This window comes from Physeter macrocephalus, chromosome 20, assembly GCF_002837175.3.
Source record: "Physeter macrocephalus isolate SW-GA chromosome 20, ASM283717v5, whole genome shotgun sequence".
NCBI classification, from domain to species: domain Eukaryota; kingdom Metazoa; phylum Chordata; class Mammalia; order Artiodactyla; family Physeteridae; genus Physeter; species Physeter macrocephalus.
In genome coordinates this window covers 49,958,231-49,974,359 of record NC_041233.1, presented here as the reverse complement: position 1 = coordinate 49,974,359, position 16,129 = coordinate 49,958,231, and positions in this window count along the sequence as shown.

Genomic DNA, 16,129 nt, shown 5'->3' with positions numbered 1-16,129 from the left:
CAGAGGATCTGGTTCAACTTGGCTCCCACTCAGTGAAACCATCTAGCTTAGAATTCAGTTTCTCTGAACTTTTGGTGCCGACTGCGGACCAAAGTAGGTAACCTGGGACCTGAGTGCAAAGAAAACTGGAGTAGTCCTCAGGGCGAGTGTTCCTGAGGCGACTGATCTGAACTTAGAACTTACCACGGGCATCTTGGTGACTGGAGAGTTGAGGGAGTCTGGATACCACCTCAGAGGCACTTGGCTGTCACATGGGCCAGAATGTTGAACATCCATGTGGTCTGGCTAGAGCTGCTCTTCCCAAATTTGAGGGCATCAAAGGTCTAGTTACATCAGAATCACAGGGGTGCCTGTTAACACACAGCTCTCCGAATCTCTTTCTGATTCAGGATGTTTGGGAGGCAGCTTGGGAAGTTCTGGTTTTAACAAGTACCAGATGGTTCTGATCATCAGCCATGACGGAAACTACCCTCAGGTAGATGGCCTTGTTGATGTCAGTCTACGAGTCCCTGAAATGGTCCTGCCGCAAACACTATGCATGAAAACTTCTGAAGTCTAATCCCCCACCCTCATAAACAGATGCTGTTATGGGTGTATTGTGCGCTCCCAACACTCATGTGTTGAGGTCTTAACCCCCAGAACTTCACAATGTGACCTTATTTGGAAATAGGGTCGTTGCAGGTGTAATTAGTTAAGATGAAGTCATACTGGAGTAGGGTGGGCCCTTCATCCAATAAAGCTAGTATTCTTATTAAAAGGGGGAAGTTTGGACACAGAAACATACAGGGGGAAGATGATGTGAAGACACGGGAAGAATGCCAAGTGAATTATGCTACCACGAGTCAAGGAACATCGGGGCCACAAGGGGCTGGAAGAGGCAGGGAAAGATCCTTCTCCTACAGGTTTCACAGGGAGCATGGCCTTGTCAACACCTTGATTTCAGCTTTCCAGCCTCCAGAACTGTGAAACAGTACATTTCCACTGTTCTAAGCCCCCTAGTCTGTGGCACTTTATTATGGTAGCCCTAGGAAATTAATACAGGTGCTTTTAATTGTTTTCATTTTTAATATCAGCTACTCCCCACTTGGTTCCTCTGCGTTGCTCTGTCTGCTCTCGGTGTGAAATGAAGATTCCCTAAGGCCGGAGTGTAGTCTCTGGGAGTGGCCTTGTGACTAGGGTGGGGTGTTTAGGGTGCAAGAAATCCTCATTCCTGTGAGGAATGTGACAGAGCCCCATTAAATCAGAGAGAAGTGAAAACCTTAATGTAGAAAAGGCACGTCGCTTCTCCCTTTTCTCCCCCTTATGAATCTGACCAGACATTTTCAGTGGCCAAGCAACTATTAACAGATGCTGACTCTCTACAGCTGGAGTTTGTGACTGTAGGTAGGCGAGGGGCCCCTTAGGTCTGTGTCCAGATAAATTCACAGCGCAGAGGTCAGCAGCCGGGCTCTGCAGCCAAACTGCTGGAATTTGGATCCTGCTGACTGTGTGGTTTGGGGTAGGTCACCCGGTCCAGGGGTCCTCAACATTTTCGCAGGCGTGGGAATCACCTGCCAGGCTTGTTGAAATTCATTGCTGGCCCCGCCCCCAGAGTTTCTGATTTCACTGGGCCTGGGATGGGGCATGAGAATGTTCATTTCTAACAAATTCCCAGGTGGTGTTAATGCTTCTGGTCCAGAGACCACGCTCTGAGAACTGCTAACCTAGTTTCTCTAAGCCTCTGTTTTCTCATCAGTAAAATGGGGTCCATGATGTCCCTAAATTATAGAGCTCTTGTGAGGATTGAGGTGATGGATGTAAAGCACTTAGCGCATTGCTATGCACAGAGCTCGGTAAATTTCAGGGATCATTTGCTGTTATTAACACAAATTGAAGCCGTCTTCTGTGCTTGGCTTTCTAAGTTGCCCCAAGATTAAGGAAAAAACATATATTAGAAGGAAAAATATGAGGATGTTTCAGAGTCAGGAAACAACCAAAGGTAATTCCGGATGGGGTGCAGAGAAATGTCACCTCTTCTCGGGGTTTTCAGAGAGGTACCTTATCCTCCTGAAATCGAGGGGCCCGTATTGCTATGCTGAGGTTGCCTCTTCTAGCTGTGCCGGCAGTTGGGCCCTAGATGAAGCCTTTTGTAGAGGTGGGATTAGAAGGAGAGAAGAGGGGTTGGGTCTCACCCTCAGGCTCATCAAGCAGAGCCCTGACCGTCATACTCAGGAGTGTGGGAGCATCGTGATGCCGAGGCCTGCAGCTGGCAGTGTCTGCTACTCCATGAAGGGCCCTGCCCCTCTGTTCAGAAAACATTCCATGTTCTGTGCCCTTTCCCACACTCCCAACTGAAGACAGTGATTGTCTTGGTGTTCGAGCATCAAGTGTTCGGGCCTTTCAGAAGCTGCTGTATATGTTTGCCCTGTGTTTCCTCTGGTCTGGGCTGAGCACAGAGAAATGGACTGTGACTGGGTTGGCCTTCTTAACTCAATATGACATCCTGGCACGGAGTCTTCTCATCAGCTTGGTTCTTGGGATTCCAGCTTCAGAAGCAAGACAGTTTATGTCGATAAATAATGCTTTGTCTCTGGGATTCTGGCCCCATCAGAGGGCTGAGGGCTCAGGTTGGGAGCTGCTGGCTTGTTGCTAAGATGCTTGGAGCTTATCCAAGTTCACATTTTCTGGGATGGTGGAGAACAGCTAATGATTATGAAGCTCTGAAAATGTATATGCTGGTTTCTTTCCAACACCACTTTAAAACACTTGATTACCGAGAGGAGGTTATTTCTGGTTTTGTGTTGGGCTTTTGTGGTAGTTGAACTTTGAGGGTAAAACTGGAGTTCCTTTTTTCATGTGTGTATTGGTGAAAGCTCCCCCTTTTGATGTAATGAGCTCTTCTTGAGCACTTAACTACCTGCAAAGTAAAAATGAGGGGCGGGGGCTTCCCGGGGGCTTCCCTGGTGGCGCAGTGGTTGAGAGTCCGCCTGCCGATGCAGGGGACACGGGTTCGTGCCCCGGTCCGGGAAGATTCCACATGCCGCGGAGCGGCTGGGCCCGTGAGCCATGGCCGCTGAGCCTGCGCGTCCGGAGCCTGTGCTCCGTAGCGGCAGAGGCCACAGCGGTGAGAGGCCCGCGTACCGCAAAACAAAACAAAACAAAAATGAGGGGCGGTAAAAAAAAGTAAGGCTCTTCCAGTTTCCTTGGAAAGGGATGTACCCAGCTGAAGAGTTGTGATGTAAATGTACAGAGAAAGGCAGATGACATTGGAGGAAGAAGATGTAAAGACTTCTTGCTTTCTGTTTGCAAGTTTTTCTTTGCCCCAAACATGAATCTTCTCCCTTAACTACCACCTGCCTTCCCCTGCTATAAGGTCACTTGAACATCTTGGAAAATATTTCAAGAAAGCTTCTAGTAGTATCTCTTTGAAGCAAATTATCTCTGCATTACCCACCCTGCCCCGACCCCTACCCCACTCCCCCAAATCCTAGTGTGGCTGCCCCAGCAGATTCACCATGTAAGTTGATGGAAAAATTCATTTGTTTTCTTGGCTGATTATTTGTGGTCTTTTCCTCTCCAGTATTTCCATCTGAATGGGTTTTGGCTGTATATTTATTTAGTGTTTCTCCCACTAGCATGTATAATTCCGGTGGATAGGGACTTTCTCAGACTAGGATGTCTTGGCAGCCAAATCGAAAAGGCCAGAATGAAATCATGGGGGCAATGATATATTCACTAATTCATAATTCATATTATTCACTAAATCCAAATTTACTAGAACTTGGGTATACACTCTGAAGCTAAACATTTTGTTTAGTACAAATAAAAGCAGACCTGTTTTATAGTTCTACACGGGGAAGTCAACTCATAGCTTACTACCCTCTCCCTCCTCTGTTTTATGAGATAACGCTGGCTAGAAATAACTTTTTGAAAAACAGGCTTAACACAGCTACACATAGTCTTTACCATAAAATTCAGCAGTCGTGCTCCTAGGTATTTACCCAAATGAATTGAAAACTTATGTCTACACGAAAACCTGCAAACAAATGTTTATAGCAGCTCAATTCATTATTGCTAAAAATTGGAAGCAACCAAGATATCCTTCAACAGGTGAACAGATAAACTTTGATACATCCATACAATGGAATATCATTCAGGGTTAAAAAGAAATGCACTGTGAAACCACAAAAGACACGGAGGGATCTTAAATGCATAATGCTAAGTGAAAGAAGCCGGTCTGAAAAGGCTCCATACTGTATGATTTCAACCATATGACATTCTGGAAAAGGCAAAACTGTAGAGGCAGTAAAAAGATCAGTGGCTGCCTGGAGCTAGGAAAAAGGGAGGAGGAATTTTAAGGTGAAACACAGGGGATTTTTAGGGCAGTGAGACTATTCTGTATGATACTGTAATAGTAAATACAAGATATTATGCATTTGTCAAAACCCATGGAACCATGCGACACAGGGAGTGAACGAACTCAATTGTAAACTGTGGACTTAAATTAATAATCATGCATCAATACTGCATAACGAATTATAACAAATGTACTGCACCAACACAAGATGTTAATAACAGGGAAAACTCTGTATGTGGTGGAGTAGGGGAAGGGAGTATATGAGAACTCCGTGCTTTCTGTAAACTAAAACTACTCTAAGATATAGTCTATTAATTTAAAAAACCTAGCTTAATCAAATTAATCAAATAATTTATTCAGTTACTCATTTTTTATTTTCAACAAATATTTATTAAGCACCTAGTCTGTGTCAGTCATGTTGGTCATCACACTATGACACACGTGAGGCCATCTAGTGGCTCTTGTTCACAGAGAGCGTTCCAGTGATGCTATTAAAAGAAACTCAGGTCTCTAAAAGGTTGAAAAAGGATAATGGCAACCATCAGTGAAACACTCAAAAGTGTTCTGAAAGAGGTCCCAACTTTGGAGGATGAAATCGAAGGCTGCAAATCCTTTCTAGAATCCACACCCTAGAGGATAATAATATCCAGAACTCAGGAAAGTGTACACTGTGGAAGTGTAACTGGAGAGGCCCTCTGCTGATGTTAGGTATTGTTATTATTACAGTAATAATGATATTTGGGAAGAAATTATGGAGAACTCAGGCCTAAGCAACGATAGATTCATTCACTTTTTGAAATAAAAGTCAAACAGCTTGAGCACCCTCTTTCCACTCCTCAGGCGGAGGGGAAACCCAACATCAGTCACTGGTGTGGCTCCCCCATTCCTTCCATTGGATGGTACAAGATTCCTGGTTCTGGGAAAATGCAGGAGGCACTGGGCTGTAACTCATGGTGCTTACACTGTTGCATCGCTTCTTTGCTTCCCAATGCTGATGTCTGGTGCTGTGGTCTTCTGCCATTTGCCCAAGACTGCTTCTTGGAAGTGACTTCCAGCTGTTCTGGTCTTATTTCCCCTTGCAAATCTTTAGCCCTTTACTGACCACAGGAACCCTCTTCAAAGGTTAAGGCCACTGTGCTGAGTGTCAGCCTCCAGAGGCATCTGGCAGTCACCACCCCTCCAAGGGCAGTCCTCTTTGGGATACCACATGGGAGCAGGGTATATACCCCTGTCTCTCAGATACTCTCCACTTCTCTGTCCACCATGCTCTCCCTCCAGGAACTTTCCTTGCCTTTTCTTCAAGACTCTGCCACCATCTTGTTTCAGCTTGTCTATAGCTCAACAGAGCTTTGCTTTAGAAAATAAAGATCCCTAAACTTTCCCTCAGAGAACCTTAGGTGTCCTGGAGTAAAGGGAGATAGGAGAGAGCAATAGGGGGAAAAAATGCTTTTCTTTCTTTCCTGGAGAGCCTCCATGATACATTCCCAGCGGCGCTAACCTGCCACACTACAATTGCTACCGGTAAGGAATTTAGCTATCTTTATTTTAAAAACAAAACCACTTTTCATGAATTAATTATCAGTTCCTGTCAGACCTCAGGCTCTGGGCCCTGGGCCTTCAGAAGATGCCTCATCACACCACAAATCCATTGACAGAAGAGTCTCATCCACCTGGAGATAATTCCAAAGTCAACACAAAAGTTTAAAAGCTGACATGGTCAAAATTCCCTACGACTCCACATTAGGAAAGTAACCCTTTGCAGAATTTCACTTAATCCGTCACAGAGATCTTATTTTCTAGTATTTGGACATATCACTCTTTCTTTGGAAGAGCACCAGATGAATTGGTTGGTTTGCATTTATTTTTTTATTTATTAACATCTTTATTGGAGTATAATTGCTTTTACAATGTGTTGGTTTGCATTTAGAGGTCACAGTGCATGGAAATACCTACCTTTGAACACACCAATCACCCTTAATGTCATTTGATGCCTCTCTAAGAGAGGTCTGAGGGGACCTAGTCTCCTGAGGGACAGCTGACCTCCCATCTCTATTCACTCAGGGGCATGTGCTCAAGGGGTACAATGACTGGTGGGGTCAAAGGCACCATTTTAATTGCTCTTTCTCTTCTCTCTTTCTCCTTTTCTCTCTGTCTCCATCTCCACTCTCCCAAGTGGTTTAGCTGGCTTGGGATATGAAGACCCTCCACTATGCTATAAACTCCTGCTTGCTCTGTGCCAGGCCCTGGGCAGGTCAGACAAGCCTTGCTGTGTTAGTCTGCTTTCTGGTCTCTCTCTGACTGTCCTGTTGGCAGTTCTGTAGGCTGCCATCTTGGATTGTCCTTTGGTGGCTCTTGCTGGTTTTTTTTCCATTCCTCAACTCGACTATATACCTTTCCCTGAATCTAGAGTGGGTTTGGTGATCAGTTGTGCCTTTGGGTAACCTGACTTTGGCCCAGCCCCTATTTGGGGGCCATGCCATTTCAGGGCTGGTGATAGTAGCTGGAAGGGCCTTGGCTCTGCGGTGAGGTAACAGGAGATCTGTCTGTCCCAGTCTCCTGGGCCCATTCTCACCAGCCGTTTTAGAGATGGAAACTCTTCCGTATATTTCCCATGAGTTCCTGCCTCAGCCTGAACCCTTCTCTGCTGAGCACAATTTCTGAGGTCCTTTCTCAGTGATCTTCCCGGAGTCATAAATAGTAAACCGAATGGTTAGATGCTCATTGCTTCTTCTAAGCTGGGAACAGTGGGAAAAAAGGACTTTGCATTGAGACAGACCCCAGAGTTAATTCTTTAGCCTCTCTGAACATCTCTTAAGACCCCACTGTAAAACGGAATTGCAGCACCTACTTTGCAGCTGTGGAATTTCATTACCTTCCTTGGGGGTACCTGTGAGGAACAGAGTTGTACAAAAGCATGTGGTACACATAGATGATTAACAACTGTTAGCTCTGACTAACACTTACGATCACTTCCTTCAGATGGGCTAAGTGCATGGTGGGACAGCATCTCCTACCTGGAACTGTTGAAGCAATTTCTTCTCTTCCTTTGTACAGCTAAACCTGTCTTGCTTTAGACTGAGGTAAAGCACACACCTGGGCTCAGGTCCCCACTCTCCCACTCACTTGATGTGAGACTTGGGTGAGCCTTTGTTCTCTCTCAGCTGCAGTTTTCTCATTTATAAAATGAGGGTAATACTATCTATCCCTTATAATTATTGGGGAAGTAAGAAGTGAAGTACGTAAAGTGGCGAGCGCAGTGCTTGGGTCAAATCTTATCACCTGATATTGAGTACACACCTCTCTCCTCTCAGATCATAAGTTCTTTGTGGGCAGGGACACGTCCAAGTGACTCCTGGCCCAGTGCTGGCACAAAGAGGGGCCTCAGCAGCTAGTGATGGAAAAAGCGAACAAGTTGTCTTTCCCTGGTTCTCAGGAGACTTGAAGTCTGTAATCTTAAGATCTCATAGCAATTGAAAAGATAAACAACCCCAGAACAGGTTCTTACCCATTAAATAGGGCAACTTTCAAATGAGTTATGATGGAAGAAACAAACATCTCCACTATGTTCTGTAAGGGAAGGCTCACAGGACGTGGTTCACATACGGAAAATACTCTGGAAAGTTGCACCATGGATTTCAAACTGAAGGCAAATACATTCATAGTAAAAATATTACATATGATTTGCTCAAAATATTTTTTTAGACAAAAAGCTGTATCTTAAATAAAAACACTGTGATCATAGCATCCATGTAAATGTCATTCTGGGACTCAGTTTCCCTTTTTCCAAAGTTTGAGGACTGGATTCGTCTGTGGGGCCTCATGCGCTCTGATGTTTGGATTTCCCCCTAAATATAGGGAAAAGCCACTAGTATTTTAAGAGGGGGCAGGCCACGATCTGATTTATGTTTTTTACAGCCCAGACTTTTTCTTACTTTTCCCCTGCTACCCTCTGACTGTTCTCCATCCTGCCTTTGGTGCTTTATCTTCCATCGGTTTTTCTTTCTACAGGGTCTCCTCCCACTCCGGCCCACGGCAATTGCTCCCTTCTCTGAGCTCACAGGATTTGCTGGGATCTTAATCACACTTTGCCCCGTGACACGCATGCTATTGTTAACCTTCCGCATGTGTTAGTTAATTAATTAATTCAGCAAGCTTGTATTGAACAGCTGCTGCGGGTTAAGTGCTAGGGACAGGGAGAGGATTAGGACAGGCCTTTGCTCCCCAGCAGCCTGGAGTCTGGGGGTGCTGGGACAGCTATATAAACAAATCACTGGAGGCCTTGCGGTCAGCCCAGTGATAAGCATGGTAGGGTTTTAGGGACCCAAGATAAGGGGTTTCTAACAATGGGGGAGGCGGCACTGGGCGGGGTGGAGCAGGCCTTCCTCCATGAGAGCAGGTTGGACTGGGATTGAGGGTGAAAGGATGGGGTGCAGAGGGGCTGGGGTCAGCAAAGGATGGGGGAAGAAATAGAATGGTGGGAAATTCCAAGCAGCATGTAGTGGAAGGCTGAGAAGAGTAGGAGATGAGGCCGGGAAAACAGACGGAGGAAAACATGGCACAGAAAACACAACGCAACACCCAGGATGCCTGTCTTCTGCTGGGGGAACTCTTGTTGCTGAGCTGGGTGACCACTCCTATGCGGGCTTCGTTGATTTCTTCACTGAAATGCCACACTGGGGATACCGCAGGGAGCAAAACTGACCAGGTCTCTGCCCTCAGAGCCTGCAGAAGACTAGCTGGTGGCCAGGTTGATAATACAGTGTGATGAGTACTGGGTGCTGTGGGAGCCCCTAAGAAGAAGCCTGACCCAGCCTCAGGGCCCCGGGAAGGCTTCCCGGAGGCGGTGTCAGCTCCCCTGGGGGTTGAGCTTCACAGGGTTGAAGGGCTAGGCGGTGAGAAAGGTGTGTGCAGAGAGAGATCATGATTGCCCACCTCTCCTCTGAGCCCCCCAGCCTTCCAGGCCCAAGAAACCAAGCCCCAGGCCCAGGCTGGAGCAAGAAGAAGGAAAGCAGGCTGGAAAAGGCCTGCAGAGCACTGCTGGCTGTTCTGTGGTCTTCCAGGCCGTCCCCTGGAACATGGGCTGTTCTGCAAACACAGCAAGTTAGGTCAAATATGTGCGGTTTGGCCCTGGCTCAGCCAACCCAGCTCACTAAGCAAATAACAAAATATATTTTTTCTCTTTTCTTCCTAAATGAAATCTTCTCGGGGCGCATAATTTATAGAACTCCAGCAAACTGCAGTCTGGCTTTCTTCCCAAGAAAGGAAAACATCTCCTCAGATTTTCCACACACCCGCCCCCATCCTGCTGGCTGCATGCCAAGACTTCCCAGCAGGGTGGGGGCAGGGCTGCTGCTGCTCTGGAGGAAGGCAGGGATGTACCACTGCCCAGGGGCAGCGTGGGCAGCAGTTTCAGGGGTGGATGCAGCACTGGTGCGGGGGGGCGTCCATACAGGCGTGGGAGGGGGGACATCGGTGAGCGGAGGTGGGGTGGGCAGGAGCTGTGCAGACGGCAGGGCTGCTGGGAGCTGCCCTGGGACCAGCAGACACAGGAACAGGGCATCCGTGTTTACAAAGCACCCTCTCATCTTGTCTGAGTCTCCCAACAACTGCACGAGGTGGGTAGGACACATATAATTACTCTTCCCCTGTAACTGATGAATTGCTAAGAGAGTGAACAGGTAACTTGAAATTAGCTTGACCCAAGTTAGAATCCCACCTCTGCCACTGAAAGTGACCTTGGGCAAGTTGCAAAACCTCCTGCAGCCTCATCTGTCTGGTAGGGACAACGGTAGTACTTACCCTAAGGACGTGTGCCGAGGGGTAAATGAGATACCCCGTGTGCGGAGCCCACCCCATGCCTGGCCCCCAGCAGATGCTCTCTTGTTTCGATTATAATGGCTGGAGACGTTTCCTGACTCCTGTGGACTCTGCTGGGACTGTGACCCAGGCCGTCCCAGCACGGCCCTTTACGTTGCCTGTCACCCGTGTGCCCACCCGGCCAGCCCATCCCAGAGCCGCGGCTTGCAAGCTTTCCCGGCTCAGAGATCTTGGCTGAGAGCTGAGGAGTCCTTAAGTCCAGGAGGTCAGTCCTTAAATCCAAATTCCTGCCGTGCTCTGTGGGAGCAAACAGCTCTAGAAACTGCATAGCTGGTGAAACTTAAGCTTTGGAACATGAGCCCCAGTTCACAATCGGCCTGTTTCCTCTTATAGTCAAGGGCGAGCATCCAAATCTCCCTTCATTTATCATTGTCATTGCTGCTCAGAAAGGTCAGGGTGCATTTCTCTCGCTTCCAGCCAGTTGGCTCTGAGCAGTGATTCTGACTTAGAGGCGCTGAGCCTGGCACGTAGTAGGCATTCTCAGACATTTGCAGGGAAGTGGTCAGGTCATGCCCCCTCCTAGGGGCTGGAGGTCTGTGTCATCACAGCGTGTGTGAAAAAACAGCATTTCCTCACCTGGGCCAGCTCAGTGGCACCTGTGTTGTAGACCCAGATTGTTTCCCCATGGAGAATTCTACAACTTTTATAGCAGTTCTCTCTGCGTGGCGCCTCTTCCCCGACGGCTGGCTCCTTCCTGTTCAATTCTCAGCCTAGATGTGGCTTCCATAGGAGCCTTGTCTGACCATCCCATCGAAGGTGAGTCTCCCTGACACACACAAAGCACTGTCTATCTCATCGTCCTTTTTAATTTTTTTCGTGGTCCTCGCTGCCTGAAGTGACTTGTTTATCGTCTTTGTGACTAGAACGTAAGCTAGTTCTAGTGAGAGCAGGACCAAGTCTGTCTTGGTCATCGTGGTGTCTCCAGTGCCTGGCATACAGCAGGAGCTCAATAGTTACTGGTTTAATGGGTAAATGAAACAAGCTTAAGATCGTAGGGGTCCAAAGCCTTCATTTTGCAGAAGAGAAAAGCGTGAGGTTCAGGTTAAGATGCCCTATGTCAGTTCACTTGTGCCAGACACCACTGCCGTGAGCTTTCCCCCCCTGGCAGCTTCTTCCTTAATTCTCAACAGTCTCTGAAACCAACATATGGTAATGGTCTGCCTTTCTATCTAGAAAGAAGGACTATTTCCTGTTTCTGAAGAGCTACAGCACCAAAAATATCTGATGTGCACTCCAATAAGCCAGAGGACAGTTTGCTCACTTGGGCTGAAAATGGAAAACACACAGATGCACATGCAAACACCCTGAAAAGAAATGCAAATACCCTGAAAAGAAATGCAAATAGGCTAACATGGGGGTAAGGAATGATTATATAATACGATGTCATCCCGTTGGGTGTCAGCTAGCCAGGGGAACACCATAACTGCATCATATCTCGTGATGTCGGAGGAGAATTTCCCCTCTAGATTCTGGACGAAGAATAGGGGGCTCATGAAGAGTCAGTGTGGATGTGTGGGTTGGTGGCTTTCTCAGAGAGTGATCTGAGGATGGACTCTGAAGAGGCAAGTGAAGGGTCCAGCACACCTGCTCGGTCAGGGCTGGTTCTTTTATCATCCCCAAAGATGGATGATTCTAGCTGAGGACTCACTTGTGTTTCACTGACTCCCACTGGTTTTCTCATACTTATGCCAGGGGAGATGACAGGAGATGACTCATACCAAGTAGAAGAATGAGCCAGTGTGCTATAGCTCTGGTGAAAGGTTATGCAGAGCGGTAAGGAGCAATAATAATGATTATTATAACAGCCGCTACTTTATTTATTTATTTTTTAAAATTTATTTATTTAATTTTATTTTTGGCTGCGTTGGGTCTTCGTTGCTGTGCGCGGGCTTTTCTCTAGTTGCAGCGAGCGGGGGCTACTCTTCGTTGTGGTGCGCGGGCTTCTCACTGCGGTGGCTTCTCTTGTTGCGAAGCACGGGCTCTAGGCTCCTGGGCTTCAGTAGTTGTGGCACACGGGGTCTAGAGCGCAGGCTCAGTAGTTGTGGCACCCGGGCTTAGTTGTATGTGGGATCTTCCCGGACCAGGGCTCGAACCCGTGTCCCCTGCATTGGCAGGCGGATTCTTAACCACTGCGCCACCAGGGAAGCCCCGCTGCTTCATTTATGTGACACTTTCTGTGTCCCAGGCAATGTGCTAAGGGCTTAGGTATATTATCTCATTCAATTGTATAAGGTTGGAACTATTTTTGTCCTGCTTAACACATAGGAAACAACCACTCAGTCCTTTGAGGAAGGAGCTATTTTTATTCCTATCTTACAAATGAGAAGAAAGAAATCTGAGGAGGTCAAGGGGCTTGCCCAAGGTCACTCAGCTGGTAAGGGACACAGCCAGAATGCCAACTGTGGCACATGGTCTGAGTGCAAAAGTGATATAAAGTGCAAAAGTGATACAGTGGGGGAGGGGCCCCATGGGGGTTGGGGATTAAGAGGAACAAACTACTATGTATAAAATAAATAAGCTACAAGGATATATTGTACAACACAAGGAATATAGTCAATATTTTGTAACTATAAATGGACTATAACCTTCACAAATTGTGAATCACTATGTTGTACACCCGAAACTTGAATATCGTACATCCATTATACCTCAATTTAAAAAACAGTGATATAATGATCTAGGAGGCTGGAGGTGGTAGCTAAGGCAAATTAGAGGTGGTAGGGTTTTGGTAACTGGCAGTTGTCCACGTTGTCTCTAGCCTTTTGCTTTTGATATTTGATTGTAACATATATCTACCAAGAATTCACAGGGTGCATTGTTATAAATTAACAGAAGTAGGTTTAAGACACTGTCATGGTTATGTCATTACTGTCATAGTCACGAGGATGCAATGAAGTGAAGTTCCAAGCACTGAGCATTCTGTACTCTCAGCATACCTGCCTTGCCCCTAAAATACAGGGATTGCATTTTATTTGTCTTTGTAGTGTATGTGAAAGCACCTGGTTCAGACCTTGCTCAGTACAGAATAGGCACTTGATTGATGGATACTGCCTTCTTAACTTTATTTCCCTAATGCCTATCACAGTACTTGGCACATAGAAGGTCCTTAACACATATTGGTTGCTTGTTGTTTTTTGACTAGGAAGCGCTTATTGCTCAATAAAAATGAATATGCTAAGCATTTCCAGGCACTATCACTTCTGGCCCTTAAACTCATTTTGTGACGTCAGTGTGGTTAACGCCTCCATTTAACAATGGAGTTCCTTTAAGAGAAGAGAAAACAGGCTCACAGAGGTTAAATACTTTGCCCCCAGATGTTGAGCTATCAAGCTGGTAAGTGGCAGAGCCAGGGATTTGAATGAATGGGGTATCAGACTCTCCTCTCCTGGTTCCCATAGTGACCAAGGAGGATGAATGTCTATCACTCTCTCAGTGATCTGTGGGCCAAAGCTCAAGAAGCCTGACATTCTTAGAAATCTTATTTCTTTCAAAAAACTCATACCATCTTTTCTTTCTAATATGCCCATGGTTAATTCAACCTAAATTAATGTTTTAAACCATTGACGAGTTTCATTTATTAACCTACCCTCTTTCCCAATCTTCATATGATCTGATGCTTCAGAAAGATGCATCATATTTATTTTGTGACTTCTCATTCTCCTGGCAGACCAGAGGGTGTCTCCAGGGGTGTACATGCTCCATGTTGCACAGAAAGCTGGAGGAACCTGGTAAGCTTCCTGGGAGAAGTGAGGTGTGAACTAGAATTTGACCGGCAGAGGAAAATCTTGTACCTGGATTTTACAGCTCTTCTTCCATTTGCCCCCCACCCCCTACCCCTAAATCCTTCTTCTCTTTATCCCCTGATAGAGCAGAGTGGGGGCCCAATGCAGAGCTCAGAATATACAGTAGGTCCAAAGTGGCAAATGAATGAATGAATGACTGGGCGGATGGGTGAGGTCTGGTCAGTGATGAGCAAAGTCATCCCCTTGGAAAGGCCAGTGGCCCGAGAGAGTTTAAGGGGGGTTTTCATACTATAAAGGGGCACCCTGGAGAAGGAGGCTACAGCCACAAAAGACACCACAGCCTTGTCACCTTCATGAGTCCTTCCTAGCCCTTCATAGGCTACTTTGATGCTGCTGTGATCTCTGAATGTCAGCCAGTTTGGGAGCATCTTCTGCCACTAGCACTAGACACTCATCATCAATTGGGAAGATAACTTGGAGGGCTCTAGAACTCTAGTGCATTCTTCTAGTGCATTTTACAGATAAGGGAATTGAGGCACAGAGAGGGAAAATGAGTGACCCAAGTTTACATGGCTTGGCAGAACTGTTCATTGCCTATCTAACGGCTAGTTCCTGCTTCCTTCCTAGCAGAACCCCAATTTTGTTTGCTATTGGGTAGCCGTGGTTTCAGGGAAGATCTTACCTACCCCTCCCTGGCCCCAGAGAATAAACCTTGATTGGTTTGACCCAAGCATAATAATTCTACCCTCTTTGCCAGTGAGTGGTTTGGGGATGAGTGTATAATACAAGTGTAATCAATGAGGCATGAGGAAAGCCTGTTGATGGGGCTTTGGGGAAAGTTTTCCACGATCTTAAAGAGCAATGACAGTAAAAGCTACAGTCTTAGTCTCTATGGCTTTGGAGTTTGTTGGGTGAGGACAGGATGCTTGGAGTAATTGCAACCGAGGAGGGTCACAGTGAGGACAAATGCCAATACACTGTGGATGGATGGCAAAGTGAAATGATGTAAAGAGCCTGAGCGCATGATGGTGTTGCTGAGCCGCTGGATGAACAAGCCCTGAAACTGTTCTACTTCTGAACTTCTTGTCAAGTGAGACAACAAAATGTCCTTATTGTTTAAAAGAGTTGACTTGGATTTTCTGTTATCTGTTGCCCAAACCATCTTATTGATACACATAGCCAGGTAGGATCTGATTCCCAATCCTGTGTTTAGGTGGCCCCTTGGAGTGGCTGGAGAGAGCCTGTGACTCCCAGGAGGCTAAAGGGGGAGTAACGTATTTGGGATCGTCAACTGGGTAGCAGCTGGATTTTGCTCCTGTAGAAAACTGGGGGCTCCCAGGAAGATCGCACAGGCAGATCTGGGATTTGGACTTGAGCCTGTAATCAGTATGATTAGGGTTGGCTTCATGAGACAGGGAACAGAGAAAAATGTTTCCCACCCCCAAGGTTTTATTCTCTCACATAATGCTGGTTGTGACAGTTCCATAAAGTCTTCGGGCACTCAGACTCCTTCCACATCTCTGATCTATCATTCCTAGCGTGTAGCCCTCACCCTGAAGTCCAAGAGGGATGCTAGAGATCCATGATCACATCTGTGTCCCAGACAGCCAAATAGAAACAGCAGGTAGAAGTGTTCCCTCCCCGCTTTAAAGGATGAAATAGGATCTTATTCTTCTTTGTACTGTCCCTCCTCATCTCTTCTCTCCTCTTTTCTTTCTCTCTCTTCCCAAATATCAACACAGAGGCTCAAAGGAGATCTGAAAGACTACTAGATTTCAAATTTAGTCTTCTGATATAAGTGCTCAGTAGGTGTTTGTTTCTGATGCTGGGAACACATGACCCCCTTTGCATTCTAGCTTCCAGGTCAGGGATCACAACCCCCAATGCCCTACAGGGCCAGGTGGGAAATGATGGAATGGATGAAGTAGTTTGGTGTAAGGAAAAGTAGTTTGGTGAGGGGTGGCAATTGTCATAATTTTGGAGAACACAACCCCTGTGGAAGCAGGCATCGCTATTCAGCTCCGGCAGACTGCTGTCAGATGGGAATACAGATTCCATGTTGCCGACTCTTCCATAATTTGATAGAAGCTGAAAAAAATCTGTATTTTAATGTTAAACATAATTTTTTTTTTTTTTTTTTTTTTTTTTTTTTTTTTTTTTTTGGGGTACCGGG